Source organism: Bos grunniens, chromosome 7 (assembly GCF_055505025.1).
Source record: "Bos grunniens cultivar Pamir isolate PY7600 chromosome 7, Bosgru_T2T1.0, whole genome shotgun sequence".
NCBI classification, from domain to species: domain Eukaryota; kingdom Metazoa; phylum Chordata; class Mammalia; order Artiodactyla; family Bovidae; genus Bos; species Bos grunniens.
Window position 1 is genome coordinate 71,116,540 of NC_141171.1, and position 18,428 is coordinate 71,134,967.

The following is an 18,428-nucleotide window of genomic DNA, read 5'->3' on the forward strand; positions in this document are numbered from 1 at the left end:
ACTCCTATGGCAACTCATGTTTGAGAACTGCTGAAGAAGGGGAGAGAGGAAAAAGAGTGCCAACTTTGCATCAGATGAACTATAGTAGGGTTCTCAAACTTGAACGTGCACTTAGGTTAGTTGAGGATCTAATTTAAAAGTGCAGAGTCAGATTCAGGAAGACTGAAATGGAGCCCAAGAGTCTGCATTTCTTACAAACTTCCAAGTGAGGCTGAAGCCACTGGTGCACAGACCAATTTTAGTAGCTAGACTTCCTAGCTCCATTCATGAGTTGTGTGACTTAGGGAAAGTACCTATTTCTCTCAGCTCCAGATTTTTCATAAAGGGAGAGAGATAAGTGCTTACATCAGAGGTTTGTTAGCTGGATTACATAAATAATATATATATATACAGCTGCTTATCACAGCATCGAGCATGTCAGCAGTTATAAAAGGTGTATCTCTAGCTCTATCTGTATATCTATGTATCTGAATGCTATAATAACAAAAGTTCTATTGATTTAGTCTCTTTAGGGAATGAGATGCCTGACATATGCATTTTAAACAGATCTGTAGGTAACCCTTACGTACAAGAAAGTTGATAAGCCCTTTGTCTCTGTCAAGGACAGGAAAATCCCTAACCTAATTCTGAGGTCCTCAAATTCCACAGGCATTGGTTTGAAAATGTTTTATTTAGGAAGCCATGTGGTAAAGTTTTCAATAAAACTGTTGCTCCCCAAACAGTACAAGTAATGAGAGTTTTTGGAGTCAACTTTTATTGCTTTCTGATCAAATGTACATTGGAAGATTCCTGCTTCTCCTTAGGATGTCAGAAATGGACACAACTCATCAAATGCATGAACAGGACAATCTAACTCTTACTAGATAGGTATGGATGACAGGAGATAAATGGGAAGGGGTGCTGGGGATGGAATGCCAAATCATAGGCTCAGAGCTCTAGACAGCAACCAGAGTTCCTCTGGGAGAGAGATCCATTTGCACAACAAACCATTTCCCTTTGCACATGGAGCCTCTGGCTGTATCCTGACCTGGATTTAGAATCTGAAGTTTTCATTTATTGAGTTTGGGAAATGCAATTCAACAAATCTTTATTGAGCATCCATCATGTCAGGAGCTGTGCTAGGTGCAGGGACACAACACTGGTAAGACAGTTAACATCCCTGTGAGGGTAAGTGGCAGGAAGTAAGTATATAATGAAACATGAATAAATATGACCTTTTAGATTCCAATGAGGGCTCTGAAGGAAGTAAGCAGAGAAATATAAAAGAGACAGAAAGAGACTGTTGTTTGAAGAGGTTAGGAAAGACTTCTTTGAGGAGGTGATAATTTATTAAGGCTCATAGCATTAGCATGAATTGGCCCTTCAAAGAGGAGAGGAAGAACATTCCAGGAAGAAGGAACAGTGTGTGTGAAGACTGTAAAGAAGTCGAAGAACTTGGCTTGTTGGAATAACTGGAAAATAATATGGCTAGGGAATGTGTGTGTGTGTGTGTGTGTGTGTGTGTCTGTGTGTCTGTGGTGAAGTAGCCCCAGATGAGACTGAGGAGATGACTAAGAAGAATAGATCATACTTTTTGAGGACTTATACTGTGCTAGGCCCTGTTCTAAGTGCTTTACCTATAATAATTCCTTGATGCTCACAACAATAACACTTTTCATGTCCATTTCACAGATGGTGAAACTGGGGCACAGAATAATTAATTAGGGTCAAAGTCAAGCAGGACCTAATCTACTGACAGTTTGCAGTGTCTGTTCCCTGAAAAATGTGAGATCAGAAAGCCTAATTTGGGAACCATTGCTCTCATGCTTTGTTTTTTCTAGACACCTCTCCTCACCCTTTAATTATTACCTTCTCACTCTCTATTTTTATCTCCCCATTCCCACCACACCCCTCTCCTTGTTACACACAGAATATTAGAAAGGAGGAGTTGAAATCCTGGAAACTGTGGAAGTGGGGATTCTTTTACTTTTGGGACTACCATGCATAACTAGTTAAGTGTTATTAATACTTTTTCTCTTCACTTATAATGATATTAAATAAATAATCATTAAGTGCAGTGTTGCACAGTGGTTAGGGTTAGGAATCAGGTGGAACAGATTTGAATGTCAGCTCCCCTATTCATTATATATCCTGGAGCCTAAGAACCTATCAGTAATAAGAAGCATCATTAAGGTAATAAAGATGGGTCATAGAAAATGTACATTAAAAATACACATCCATTATGAGATTATCTTTATTCCAGAGATGTTAAAGTCAAGGAAATAGGGTGGGACAGTGGGGTGATTTCTCCAAACTTCAGATGTTTTATCTACAAAGTGGGTGCAAGGACCCCTACCTTGTTGGGTTATTGTGGACAGGTCTAGATTTGTGAGCACAGGCAGACTGAATATGTTCTCAAGGTACCAGAGAAGAAGGAAAAGAAATGTGAAATGTTCAGCTTTGATTAATGAATTCTGAATTTTGCAATGACACATCAAGAAAGAAGCTATTTTAATTTCAAAATGCATGCAGGCTTTTAAATTTTGTTTTGCCACGTGTAGTTATTTTTATGTTGAATATAGTTGAGGAAGTGCACTGTCATCTTTCCTGTGACCAAGTCTTTTGAAGGTCTTGTCTGAACCCAGCTGGGGGTAGTGAATGAAAGAGTGCACCGTGAGTGATCAGCACAGTGCCCAGCACACAGCAAGGGCTTTGCATGTGCAGTTTTTCATCATTAGTCCTCCACATTAGACAGTGCATTCTGCACTAGGGTGTCATGAAGAACAGTGACTGGGGTGACCATATAATTGTCACCCAAACTGAGACAATTTTGAGAGTGCAGAAAAGTACTATTACTCAGTTCAGTTCAGTCGCTCAGTTGTGTCCGACTCTTTGTGACCCCATGAACCGCAGCACGCCAGGCCTCCCTGTCCATCACCAACTCCTGGAGTTCACCCAAACCCATGTCCATTGAGTCGGTGATGCCATCCAGCCATCTCATCCTCTGTCATCCCCTTCTCCTCCTGCCCTCAATCTTTCCCAGCATCAGGGTCTTTTCAAATGAGTCAGTTCTTCACATCAGGTGGCCAAAGTATTGGAGTTAATTAAATAGTAATGATGGGTATAAACTGAAACTATCCCTGGTAAACCAGGATATATGGTTTCTGTAGCCACAAAGCCCAGATGCTATTTTCCAGAAATTTACTGGCTACTGGAGAGATATTAACAAATTCATTGTCCTACATTTCATGAGGTTCAAAGCCTATCGAAGGCATGGACAATAATCTACCTACATAAGAGTTCTTTTTTGTTTTTTAACTGACATTAAAGTTTCACATAACAGAGGATTTTGGTTTGTGCATGTAGTTTTATTATAATAAAATTTTTCTTTGCAGAAGCTTCAGCAAGCCGTGGGGATACCATTCTGTGTGATGTAACAAATTCCTCTCCCATCTAGGGAGAAAAGACTTTCATTCTAAAATACAATGTCACAGGAGAAGAAAGTCAGTTAATTTCAGACTCTAATAACCTGGGATTTGTACTAACTTGAGCAAAGGCTGGGACTTGTCTTTTCTTTTGCTTTAGCTGTTGGTAAATGAATTTCTCAAAACATATTTTTCTTCCATGTGCATGAAGTAGAAGCCTGGATGTGAGGTTAGAGGGAGTTAAAACTACATGATAATACTAGCTGATATATTTTGAGTGTTTACTATGTCTCAAGTACTGGGTTAAGCTTTTCATGTGTATTGATTTATCTTAATTCTCATCTCAGCCCTATGAAGTTGGTACATGAAGAAACTGATGCTTTAAGAGGTTTGCTTAATTTTGTACAGTTAGGAAAATGATGGAGCCATGAAACAAATTGCTATTCTCTACCATATCTCAAGAAAACTAAAATATTTTACCTATAATTAATCTACATGAGAGGTTATCCAGGGAATGCTGAAGAAATAAAACATTGTGTAGCTCAAAATTTATTTTCTCTATGAAGCCCACAGCACCTTGTAGATATAACATATAATTATAAATGTTCATTTTTGCCTTTTCTCTAGACTTTGAGCACCTTGTAATTATATGCAAATCTGTAAACATGGAAATCTCTCAATTTCCTCATGTACCACCTTTATATATTTGGTGTCTAGCACATTGCCTGGAACTCATATTAGTGCTCATTACTTTGTTTACTGGCTGATATTTATTATTGAATATTTACTGTAGGCCCTGTGTCCGCCTGCAATGTGGGAGACCTGGGTTTAATCCCTGGGTTGGGAAGATTTCTTGGAGAAGTGTATAGCTACCCACTCCAGTGTTCTGGCCTGGAGAATTCCATGGACTGTATCATCCATGGGGTCGCAAAGAGTCAGACACGACTGAGCAACTTTCACTTCACTGTGTATGTCAGACTCTGCTAAGTGTGGGGATAAGCAGTGAAGAAGACCTGCCTGGCTCTCGTTTGAATCAAGCTTGTTAGCCCACACCCCTAATGTATCATTGTTCAATGAATAGTCATAGGAAGAACAAATTGAGCCACAAATGTTGAAGAGTCTTAAATTCTAACGTGCCTCAGAATCCCAGGCAAGATAGAGCCTTCAGGTTGAGGGTAAGTGGGAAAGGTGAGCTGTTGACTTAGGTGGGTAAGAGTAATGCAATTTTTTTTCTAACTCCAGGGTATATACAAATCATCTGAGGTACATGTGGAGAATGCTGATTCCAGGCACTGCTTTTAGAGGATGTGATTTAGAGAGTCTGGAGGACACAAGATTGTTTATTCATTTACTCAACATATATTTCTTGAGATCCTACTATGTGCCAGTCACTGTCTTGGACCCTGGGGTTCAGCAGTTAATAAGATAGGTATGTTCTTACCTGTAAGGAGCTAACATCTCAGTGTAATCTTTATCAGAGACGATAAAGGTGAATAAATAAGACCATTCCAAATTGGGAAGAATACTATGAAGTAGACAATGGGTTGAAGAATGGCCTGCAGGGAGGGTAACGGGTTACTTTATGCTTAGGGGTCAGAGGAGGCCTCTATGGACATTGGAATTGATTCTTGAAGCATGAGAATGAACCAGCTATGCACAGAACTGGGAAAGAAGGTTCTAAGTAAAGGTTCTGTGGGATTACCATGTTCAAGGAACAAAAAGGAGACCAATATTGAACTAATGAACTATAAGATGAGGTCAGAGAGTCGGGCAGGAGTCAGATCATATAACACCTTGTAGGCCATGATCATGAGTTTGGATTTTATCCTAAGAGCAGTGTGAAGCTTTAGAAAGTATTAAAGCAGCAGAAAGCTTTCACCCTTAGACTACACTTTGAGAAGCACTGATAGTGTGGCTTGGCTTCAGGGAAACTCACTTGATCACCTCCCTATCATGTGCTGTTCCTAGAGTAGCTATCATGTGCAGGGCTGGTCATATTTCTCTGTCACTGTTATTACCTGAGGGCCATGTGAACACATTTGGCTGGGGCGCCGTGACACACAGTTGACACAGTCACCTCATAAAATGTTCATAGCTGATTAAGGGGCATACGCTCCTTCAGAGGCCTGGGTGTCCCGAAGAGAGAAAGAACAGCTGTTTCCTATGCTCTCATTAAGGGCTTAAAGCCTTCTTCACATTAAAGAGCTTCCATAAACAAAATTAGAGATTACTGGATGTTCCCACAAAAATGGTGTAACTGAGAGGCGTCTATATAAAGGGGACTCTTGGTGTTGGCAAATGGCATGATCCAGAGGCCAGGGGGGTAGTGGTGGGGGTGCCAGGGCAGGGGGCCAGGGCAAATTCCCAAGCTGCATGGAATTGTCCTTTCTGGATTAATTTTGTTCTTGAAGATGAATCCTAAACCTAAGGAAGTGGTCATAATAATGTATGTTTCCCAGCCTCTGCCTCTGACTTCTGATCCAGCAGTCTGAGTTTATTATCATGAAGCTTCCCTGGTGGCTCAGACAGTAAAGAATCTGCCTGCAAAACAGGAGACCCAGGTTCAATCCCTGGGTAGGGAAGATTCCCTGGATAAGAAAATGGCTACCCACTCCAGTATTCTTGCCTGGGAAATCCTGTGGACAGAGGAGCCTGGCGGGCTGCAGTCCCTGGGGTCTCAAAGAGTCGGACACGACTGAGTGGCTAACACTTATTCTGCATGGTAGTGTCTTCTTTCTGGGCAGCTCTGAGTCATTCTTGAATTAGGGATGCGCCTTGACTTATCTCCCCCAGGTGGCAGCACACTTTTCTTTTTGGGTTTTTCTTGCCTTGGGGAGCATCTTAATCTTAAATCTCACAAATGCAAGATTACTGAGAAATTTTGGAATTTTCTAGAGAACTCAGGTGATACTAGATGTTACTTACTAACAAGTCCTCTGTAAATGTTGCATTATATATCCTTGAGACCCAGGCTAGCCCTCCATCCTCTTTTCTGAGGACTGCCTTCTCCTTTGGCCTCGATGCTTATAGGATGTGATCCTTGTCTTCCTGGCTAAGGCTGACAGGATGAGATATGAACACCCAAGTCAATGTGGGCCAGACAGGTTCTCTATCCTGAAAGGTTAAAGTGAAGATACAGAGATGCCATCCATTCCTAGCTGGTTGCCAGAATCAAAGATAAGAAACTCTAGATCTGTGCTATCTAGTTTCTGCTGCTAAGCAATGATCATTTGAAAGTGGCCGGTCCAAATCGAGGTACTGTGTAAGTGTAAATTAACTACACATTAGAATTCAAAGACTTGATATGAGGAAAAAGTTTATCTTGTTAAAAACTTCTATGTTGATCAAGTTAAATTGTATTTTGAATATATTGATGAAAAGTAAAAATGATTTTACCTTTTAAACTTATTTTTAATATATCTGCTAAAATTTTTTAAATTACATTTGTGATGAGCATCGTATTTCTATTGGAAAGTGCTGTTCTTGATCTTGTCATATGTGTCTGGAGAAAGAGAAGACTGATCCATAGGGAAAGAAGAATGAAGCAGATGCTCAGAGAGATGCAGATACAAATAAACATGTGGTTCTAGGAGGATAGAGAAATATTGAGGGAGAGAGAAGGAAGGAAGGAGGGAAGGAGAAGAAGAGGTGGAGCTGGAGGTAGACTAGAAAGGGTCAGAGATGGAGAATCAGACAAAGGCAAAGAAAGGAACAGGGGAAGTCTGCCTTGGTTCCTGCTGACAGTTCAGTTCTTGGTTTCAGCTCATGGAGAGGCTGTCAGCATTTCCATTCATTTGGTCCTAAGATATATCTCCATTTTCTTTTAATAAAATGACCTTTTTGGCTTAAGTCTATTTGAACTTACTTGCAATGAGAAGACATACTTCTGAAATATAGCCATCTGTCTTATTGATTGCTGAAAGACAGGGATAAGGTGTGAGTATAGATGGCAAACAGCTGGCACATTTGCTCCCAATGTCTTATCCATGCCACGCTGGACATGGCTCGTCAATCACAACCCCAGGCATAAGTTTAGAATCCTTTCCAATGATAAGTATCTTGTTGTACTATGCTGTGCTTAGTTGCTTAATCACGTCCAACTCTTTGTGACCCCATGGACTCTAGCCCACCAGGCACCTCTGTCCATGGGAATTCTTCAGGCCAGAATACTGGAGTGGATGACATGCCCTCCTCCAGGGGATCTTCCCAACCCAGGGATCAAATGGTCTCCTACATTGCAGGTGGATTCTTTACCATCTGAGCCACCAGGGAAGCCCAAGAATACTGGAGTGGGTAGCCTATCCGTTCTCCAGGGGACCTTCCTGACCCAGGAATTGAACCAAGTTCTCCTGCATTGCAGGCGGATTCTTTACTAGCTGAGCTACCAGGGAAGCCCAGGTATCTGGTTAGCCACCCTCAATAGACTAAAAATGACGTATGAAGATAATCCTATTTGTTATTCTTGAGAAAAATCACTGAAGTAAAAGCCTGAGGAGACACAGATTTTTGGGCCAGTTGAAACATAAACTGGTTTTTTTTTTTTTTTAAGTCATTTCTTTTATCTAAGACTCAGTTGCTGTGTCTATAAAATGACAATAATGATAGTACCTACCCACAGAGTTGTTGTGAGAAATGGGTGTAATAATAGACATTGTAGCCCTTGGGCTTTCCTGGTAGCTCAGCTGGTAAAAAATCCACTTGCAATGCGGGAGACCTGGGTTTGATCTCTGGGTTGGGAAGATCCCCTGGAGAGGGGCATGGCAACCCACTTCGTTATTCTTGCCTGGAGAATCCCTATGGACAGAGGAGCCTGGTGGATGACAGGGGTCACAAAGAGTTGGACATGACTGAACAATTATGCCCACAGCACAGCCCTTAGAAGTAAAAACACAGATGTGAATTGGTGTTCTGACCAAGTCCCTCAGTATTCAGAGCCAGTCAGAGTCTCTCCTCCTCTGCTCTCAGCCTCAAGACATCTTTGTAGTAGAGGGGCACAGGGCTTTGAAAACAATTCCTAGTAACCATCATAAATGAAATGGAGTTGTTTTCAGAAGCCAGCCAAAGCCCATCAATTTCAGGTCTTGTGTTTTATTTTTATTTTCTGCACATAGGAAGTTGACATTAAGAGGTAGTACTGACAAGAGAGATTTTGGAAAATGACTCATCTGGAATTTGCTAGAGTTGCCTAAAATTGGTAGAACTTCAGCCTTTGGGAGGAAAAAAAAAAAGGAGGTGTCTCTGTGTGTGTGTGTGTGTGAGAGAGAGAGAGAGAGAGAGAGACAGACAGACAGACAGACAGAAAGAGAGAAATTGATTTCTCTTCCCCAGTGCTGTTCTGTCCCTGAAGCATCTAGAAAGCAGTTCTCAGGGAGCAAAAGCATAGTATGACTGAGTCTGGGCCTAATGCATGTGGTGTTTCTTCTTGCGCTGTTAAAGCTGTTGAAGAGACAGAGCTGTGGATTCAGGCTAATGAAATCTACTCTTAATTATGACAGAAAGGCAGAACAAAATTCATACTTTGTGTCTCTGTGAAGACCTGGGCCACGAGGCAGGGGGAAGTGAATTCCAGAGCTATTATGAGGAAGGATGAGCTCTTTTCATCTCCAGAAATAACAGTGCAGTATGTCAGAACGGAAACGGAAGTCAGTGACCATGCAGTCCTCCTGGCTTATTTTAGAAATGAGGAAACTGACGTCCAGAAAGGTTAAGTGATTTGCCTAAGATCATGCAGAGAGTCAGTGGCAGAGCCAGGGAGATCACTTGAGTGTCCTAATTCCTGTTCTATTGTTTATCCATGATTCCCTCACTGTTGTGTGGTCCTGATGACAATTCCTGTCCAACTGTTGCCCATGGGTTTCAGGTTAGGTCTCACAGGATGCATCCTCCTCCTCTGCTTTTGCTGATCTTGCCTGCAAGGCAGAATTAAGGTCCCAGTTCAAGTATCATTTCTGACTCCTCTCTTTCATCAGTCATTGTCATCAGTCCACTCTTCAATTTCCCATCAGACTGTTCTTCTCACAGCTCTACTTGACAGTTCATCCCTCCTCCTCTCCGGAGCCTTGGCAGTCCTCCAACTCTCCTAGGATGGTGGTACAGAGGATCACATCCCTGGGTCACAGTGATGTCTCCAGGGTTGTCCATCTGACCTCAGCTGAGTCAATGACACTCACTCCTGGAACTTAGCAAAGGGTTACTCTCTTTCCTAGGGAGTTGTAAGCTCACAGACTATAAGCCTGGTGGGCAACCTGAGATCCTGCTGGAGAACAAAGCAGCATAGTGACAATTCATGGACTTAATTACATCAGCCAATGCTTTCACTTTTTGCTTAAGCCAATTTGAGTTGGATTTCTGAGAATTTATAACCAAATAATTCTGCAATATTCCTAATATTCCAATAGATCAGTATTTTCTCAAGTTTGTTCCTAGACTATCCATTACTTAGATAAATATTGAGTATCTATCATTAAGTATAGGTAACAAAGATCAATAAAGATGAGTAGGACATAGTCCTTGAATTCAGCTGCTCATTATTCTAGCAGGGGAGTGAAGACTCTCTGCTAGAATACTTAAGTGTTAGATGGACAGGGAGGCCTGGCATGCTGCAATTCATGGGGTTGCAAAGAGTCGGACATGACTGAGCAACTGAACTGAACTGAACTGAAGACACTTGTACTTGTGTCTAACATACAAAGTAGTAGGTGAAAGTGGCCTGAGGGAGATGCATACAGTATGCTGTGGAGGTGTGAAGGAGAAGAGTTCACACAAATGGAGAGCAGAATAAGACATTTCTTATAGTGTATAGAATTTGAGATAAAATTTGAAGATTGGGGAGGAACAAGAAGAATCCCAGACAAAGAGACCAACATAAACTAAAATGTAGAAATGGAAACTTTCTGGACACAAAAGGGGAATAAATACAAAATCTAGATTATTCAGAGTAGGTATTTCAAAAGGTCAAGTGTCTGAAAATTCAATTTGTTGTGTCAAATATTAGAAAATATTGTCATATTAATATTATATTAATGCCATTCCACCTAGGAAAGATTAGGACCATATCTATCTGGTAAACAGATAAATCTTCAAAACATTAAAATTTTAAAATGAATGTTTACCCCTTTCTTCCACTACAAGAAACCCCATGAAGGCAGGGAACATATTCTTGGTCTCCATTTTATCCTCAACTCCTAGAACAGTGTCTGGCAGAGTGAACGCTCAATAAATATTGTTGAAAAGATTAATGAATATTATGGAAGGCTTTCAATGTCAGACCAAGGGCTTTTCATTCCTAAAATTTTTAAGGAAAACCCAATGTTTAACGAGCACCAACTATGTGTCATCCACTCTACATATGTGTGACATGATCAGAGCTGTGTTTTAGGAAGAGAGACTGGATAGAGTGAAGACAACGAAGAGACACTGGAGTAACATCACTATTTACTCATATTGAAACTTATCTGAGCCTGATCATGAAGATAGTGTTGTTAGAGCAGAAAGCAGAGGACATACAAAAGATTGAGTTGCTTCTTTGAAAAGATATACAAAATATAAAATTTTTGGAGACTAACCATGTTAAAAAAAAGAAAGAGGACACAATTCAACAAAATGATAAATGAAAGACAAACATTACAACTGATACCACAGAAATATAAAGGATCATGAGAAGCTACCATGAATATATACACCAAGAAACTGTACAACCTAAAAGAGAAGTTTGAATCAATAATAAACAACCTCCCAGCAACAACCAAAAAATCTATGACGAATTGGATTCACTAGTGAATTTTTTAAAATATTTAAAGAAGAATTAACACCATTCCTTCTTGAACTCTTCCAAAAAACTGAAAAGGAGGGAACACTACAAAACTTATTTATGAAGCCAATATTACCCTGATACCAATGCCAGAAAAGGACATTACAAAGAAAGAAAATTATAAGGTCAGTATCCCTGATGAATATTAATGTAAAAATTCCCGATAAAATACAAGCTAACTGAATTCAGCAGCAAATTAAAGGATTATTCACTGAAACTAGACCCATATCTTACACAATTACAAAAATTAACTCAAAATGGATTAAAAGATCTAAATATAAGACTGGAAACCATAAAACTCTCAGAAAAAAGCATAGAACAAAATTTCTTTGACATGGATCTGGCTAATGATTTTCTTGATATGACACCTGAAGTGCAAGCAACAAAAACAATAACAAAATGAGGCTACATCAAACCAAAAAGCTTTGCATAGCAAACGAACTGATCAACAAAATGAAGAAACCTACAAAACGGGAAAAAAATGTTTGCAAGCCATACATCTAAAAATGGGTTAAAATTCAAAATATATAAATAATTCAAGCAACTCAATAACAAAATAATAATAAAATTCAATTTTAAAATAGACAAAGGGCCTGAATACACATTTTTCCAAAGAAGTAGATGAAGGGCAAATAGATACATGAAAAGATGCTCATCACCAGTCATTCAGAGAAACGCAAGTCAAAACCACAGTGGGATATCACAGCACACTTGCTAGAATGGCTGTCATCACAATCATGAGAGGAAAATGCTGGAGAGGGTGTGGAGAAAAGGGGACACTTTAGCCCTGTTGATAGTGCTGTAAATTGATGCAGCTAACATTGAAAACAGTGGAGGGTCCTCAAAATGTTAAAAATTGAACTACCGTGTAAGCCAGCAATTTCACTGATGGAAACATATCCAAAGAAAACAAAAACACCATGCCAAAGAGAGACCTGAATCCCCTATGCGCATAGCAGCATTGTTCACAATAGCCAAGGCATGGAAACATAGACGGGTGAATGGATAAAGATGCTGAGATGTATATAAATATAATGATATGTGTGTATATGCATTCACTATGCAACATTGTACATACATATATGTACAATATTACTCAGCCACAACAAAGAAGAAAATCCTGTCATATGTGACAACACGCATGGACCTTGAGGGTATTATGTCAGAGAAAACAAATAGTGTATGGTGTCCTTTATATGTGGAATAAAAAAAAAAAAAACTAAGTCATGGAAAAAAGATCAGATACATGGTTACCAGAGGCAGGGGATGGGGAACGGGGAACTGATTGCATGAACATGGTCAAAAGGTACACAATTCCTGTTATAAACAAATACTGAGGATGCAATATACAACATGATGACGGCAGCTAACACTGTTGTATGTTTGAAAAATGTTAAGAAAATAGATTCTAAGAGTTCTCATCACAAGGATTACAACAATTTTTTTCCTTTCTTTTTTGTTATCTACAAGATAATGGACATTAACTAAACCTGAGATCATTATTTATTGTAAAAGTCAAGTCATTTTCTGTATTCCTTAAATCTACACAGTACTGTATGTCGATGATGTCTTAATAAAACTGGAGGAAATAAAAAAAATAAATAAAGCAGAGGACAACTGTAAAAGTAAAATGGCAGATTTCTTACAGTCTCAGAAAAGTTGGGAAGAGGCTCTGAGGGTTGGTGGGGCAAAATGTATTTTCCTCAGATGATCACAACAGTATCTTCTATCCAACCACATCAAAATAAAGCCTAATTCCCCTACTCTTGATTTGGAGTGGGCTTATCATTCAGTTGCAACTAAAAGAATATGGTAGAAGTGACACATATAACTTCTCATGGGCAAACATAAAAAGTGACCCAACTTCTGCCATGCTGTCTGGAATGATTTCACCCTTGACATCTTCAGTCACCATGTAAAGAGCCTGACTGTCCAGAGGTTGCAATACTCTAAGAAAGCCCAAACTTGTCGCTATGGAAAGATCACAAAGAGACCCTAAGACCACACTCAGAAAGACAGAGATATACTGGAACAGAGGTGCAGCCCCTCACTTACTGTTTCAGCACTATTAAGATACACCAGAGAAGAACCACTCAGCTAAGCCCTACCTGAATTCCTGACCCACAGAAACTGTGACAAATAATAGGTATATTTGGTTCTAGTCATTCTGAGTATACAAAAGTATCCTGCTGGCGTGATATCCAGCTGTCTGCTGGGAGGATGGACCTGGCATTGGAGTGTCACTTGAAGAGATGTGAAGCTATGAAAAGTAGGAATAGATAAGTTGTCAAAGGAGATAATGTGGCCAGGATAGAGGACCCACATCACCTTTTATTAAATGAGGAAGAGGAGTTGGCGTAGAATAAAGAGACGTTATTAGATCGTGACATAATTATTAATTGGTTCATATGCTTGTTTTCTGACTTCTCTGCCTAGACTATTAGATCTATAAGATCAATGATCAAGTCTGGTTTGTGTTGCATTAATAAGGTCATTAGTTTAGTTTGCAACAGTAGCAAACTACCCCATAATCTATGTTTTTCGGCAACAAACACTTCCTTTTTACCCTTGTAATACTCATGTTCTACTGTAGGTCAACAGTGGCTGTGTTCCAGGCAGCCATCTGCTCCATGTACTTTCTCATTCCAGGATTCAGTGGAGAGAACAGTCTTTATCTGGGACATGCTGTTATTAGGATGTGCAAGAGGTCTGCAGAAACTGGTGATACTTCTGAAAGCTTCTGCCTGAATGTGATGTGTGTCACGCCTGCTCCCATTCCTTTGGCTAGGGCTTGACACATGGCCAACCTGAAAGCAATCTCCAGGAAGCACAGCAAATTACATTGTGCTGAGTGAATATGCAACCCTCTTACAGAGATGTGGGTCAGGGGTGAAAGATTGCAAACCATAACTTACCCCTCCCACCAAGGTAACCCTCATGCTTAGCAGAATCCCTGGCACTTAATAGGTGCTCGCAAATATTTGTTGAATGAACAAATGGTTGGACATGATCAGGGAGGCAAGAGAAGATAAAAAAATAGGCAGTATTCAGAAACTCAAGGAAGATTTGACCTCACAATTTCAGAATTTGAGAGCAGAAAACAATAGACTTTATGAATCCAGTGAGCTCATATAAGTGGACTACACATAAAAGTGGACTATCTTTTTTCATGTAAAATTTCATAGACACCTGATGCAGGTGTGGCTCCTGCAAGATAATTCATTTGCCCAAAGTTCCAGGACACTTCTACTCTGTATCTTTGCTGCCCACCCTTCCTTGATTGCTAGTTTATTTGAAATGAATGCTAGTTCTCTGAAATGGGAGCTATGTGAGCTTAAGATGCAAATGCTCAGTACACCTAGAATTATGTGATAGGAAAGAAGTCATTGTCTACATCTTTTGCTTGGAACAAGATTGGGTCATGCTCTATGAGAACACAGAGAGGTCATTGCAAAACTAGCTGTGGATACAAAGGGGTTTCAGACTGAGGGAGAAAAGGAAATGGGAGTCGTTTCTGTAAACAACAAAATGAATGAGAATGCTGCTGTGTTTTAATTTAGAAATATCAATGCAAGCCATGCTTGTTAGCTTTTTAAAAATTTTTAATTCAAACTAATGAAAAATTGAAAGGAAATGAGATGTTTCATAAGATTTAGCCAAACTGAATAGGTCTTGTGGAATCTGACTGCAAAATTAGTTATGGATGGCTTTTGGCAAAAGCAACTGCTGAGATTAAAACCCTGCCTGCCTGTTCCTCAAAGTTGGTGGTGTGTACTATGAGGAGCCTGGTGGGCTGTTGCAAGGTTCCCTGTTGTTGTCCTGTTTATAATTAACATAGAAGATTAAAAAATTTAAGTATAACTGTAGCATATGAGCGGAGAAGGCAATGGCAACCCACTCCAGTACTCTTGCCTGGAAAATCCCATGGACGGAGGAGCCTGGTAGGCGGCAGTCCATGGGGTCACTAGGAGTCAGATACGACTGAGCGACTTCACTTTCATTTTTCACTTTCATGCATTGGAGAAGGAAATGGCAACCCACTCCAGTGTTCTTTCCTGGAGAATCCCAGGGATGGGGGAGCCTGGTGGGCCGCCGTCTCTGGGGTCGCACAGAGTCGGACACGACTGAAGCGACTTAGCAACAGCAGTAGCATATGAGATGTGCTTAGTTGTGGTTTTTTTGGCCAATGTACCAAAAATCAAACAGTGAAGACAGAAAACTTTTAAGTTAGATTCTGAAATTATTTGTGTGTCTATGTAGTATATATGTATGCATGGGTGTTAGTGTGTGTATGTATATATGGAAATGGCATAGAGATGCAACAATATATGATTTAGAAACCACGAGAAAAGAAAAGCAACTACTGAATGCTTATAATACATTTTTTGCATAAGTATCGCCCGTGAATTTGTCTACTGTCGATATCTGAAACTGTTTTAGGTAATGAATTCTGATCCCCTAAGTGTCCGGGCTTAACCTTATCTTGAAGCCTCAGTGTGAGTAGAAGGGAGAAATTGGAGCTTACTTTTCTTTTCCTTCTAGCCAATGGGTAGTTTGATAGAATTTTGTGTTAATGCAGCAAGAACCTGTGGATTAAATCCAGTTAGTTTTGTTCTGTCATTTAGATTCCATACATCATTCTGGCTTGCCAACCATCTTGAAAATTGAGTAGAAGGTTGAACACAGATTATTCCTCATTGCTAGCAAGCCTTCAAATGTTACTGTTCCATATTCCTCCCATACTGAACATCTGAGCGTCTAAGCTCTTTCCAAGCTCGGGGCCTTTGCAGGCTGTTCCCTTTGCTCTCTTGTCCTGTATAACTTCTCAGGTCCCAATTTTAATATCTTTTCTATGGAGAAGACAAGGGCTTTTCAGATGGTTCAGTGGTAAAGAATCTGCCTGCAGTGCAGGAGATGCAGGAGACATGGGTTCGATCCCTGGGTTGGAAAGATCCCCTGGAGTAAGAAATGGCAACCCACTCCAGTATTCTTGCCTGGAAAACCCTATGGACAGAGGAGCCTGGTGGTCTATAGTCCATAGGGTTGCAAAGAGTCAGACATGACTGAGCTACTGAGCATGCACAGGGACGATGTCCCTAACTTTCTGTATTCCTCCCCACTCTATCTGCACAGTGCTCTTCCTCCACTGAGCTTTCTTATGGCACCCTGCTTTTTCACCAGTTCTCTATTTGTTGTTTAGTTATTTACTGTAAGGGCAGGGATATTATCTGTTTGGTTTGCTACTGCTTTCCCAGTACCCAGCAGAGTACAAGGCACGTGAATGCTTATAGCTTCTGGATAGTAAAAGTTCCACTAGCAGTAGGTTAGTAATATCCAGGAATGTTTCACTTTAGAGAGGGACAGACCTTGGAGGTCATGCGAATCTAATACCAGATCTGTGTTAATTGGTAGCACTTTTGTTCTTTACAGTCTATTCTATGAGTGTGCACAACTTATTTATTCTTCTGGTAATTGACATTTGATTTCTTGCTGGAATAAACAATGTAGTTATCAACATTCTTATGTATGTTTCTTTGTGCATGTTTGCAACAATTTCCCTAGAGCATATGCCCAGCAGTTGAACTACTAAGTAATAGGATATGCATATCTTAATCTTTACAAGATAACACCATTTATTTTCCAGAATGGCTGTTCCAATCAGCACTCCCAGTAGCTGTATCTGAGTGTTCCTGTTACTCCACTTCCTTGGCAACATTTGATTTGAACAGATTTCTTAACATTTACTAATCTTGTAGGTGCAAAATGGTGGTTTCAATTTTCATAAATCCCATCTGTTTAGGCCAGAGGTTGCAAACCAGCTGTGCATGGGCTGAATGAGACCTGCAGTCTGGATGTGTTGTGTTTGATTGAAGGGTGTTTTTGAACCAAAAAAAAAAAAAAAAAAAGAATTAGTTGCCAATATTCAAAAATGGAAAGATTTCACTTAAGAATCTGGATTTCTGTTTTTTTTTTTTTCCTTGGGGGAAAAATGGGATGACATCTGTACACAGAGCCCTTATTCACACCTGACAATGACTGGCAGTAGTTGAGAAGCAGCTGCCTCTGCTTGTCAGGCAGGGGATGTGCTTTGAAAACCGGCTAGAGTTTTATAGCCAACCTATATCTTTTGGTTATCTTGGCTTCCTGGCCCCTGTAGGTTTTTAAATTGTCTGGCCTGTTTTGAGTCTTCATAAATAAAGAAAAGCCTCAGAAGTGGGATAGTGGTAGGGGGTACCCCCTTCACCCAAGTTAGACCTGGAAGAGCCCTGCATAATAGAACCCCGGACACATGGTTACCGATAAAAACTAGAACAATCACTGAGCTGAGGGCCACTTCTCCCCTAAAACCTCTCCATTCATCTTCCTGTGCTCTGTGCTCCCCCTTCTCCTACCCCTTTCTCCCATGTTATCTTTCTTGGTCCTGAATTTCCTGAGCCTTTTGGTCTGCACTCCTTTTGAGCCACCTATTTCTTTTCACCATACATTATGGTTATTTGCGTACTTGCCCTCTTTTCCTCTCTTTCCCTGAAAGCTCCTTAAGGTTTGGGACCATGTATTTATAGGTCTGTCATTTTAAGTTTTGTTATTGTTGTTGTTTTGTTTGCCATAGTACTTTATAGTGGTGGCTTGCACATGGAAGTTTCATTCATTTCAACAGGCATTTACTAAGTGCTTGTATGCCAGACCTTGTGCTGGGCACTAGGATCATGAAATGCCATCATTGCCTTCAAGGATGTGATAGCTCTCTGGGAGAAAGGACCATGTTTGTTCATGCATTCATTCTCTCAAATAGTAGACTTATATGTAATGCTTACAATGGGCCAGGCACTGTGCTAGGTGATGGGGAGCAAAAACAAACAAGATCTTTGCATCACGAAGCTTACACACTAGTGAGGGAAAAGATATTCAGTTGCCTGTAACTCAAGAAACTGACCTGGTCTGAGAGTTGCAAGGGAGAAGACAAAGTGAGACTTGAACTAAGAATGTCATGATAAGTATATGTGAAAGTCTTATGGTGGGAAAGAAGAGGCCCAGCTCACAGACCAGGAAGCAGAGTCCTTGCGGATGGGGCCTAGAGTTTTAGACACAGGGTAGTGAAAGATGAGACTGGAAATGGAGATAAGGGCTATAACCCAAGAGAAAATGAGTGCAGTCTAGTGTCTAGATGCTAAAATGGAGGTGCGTAGAATGGAGACATTCAGTTTTTAATTGAA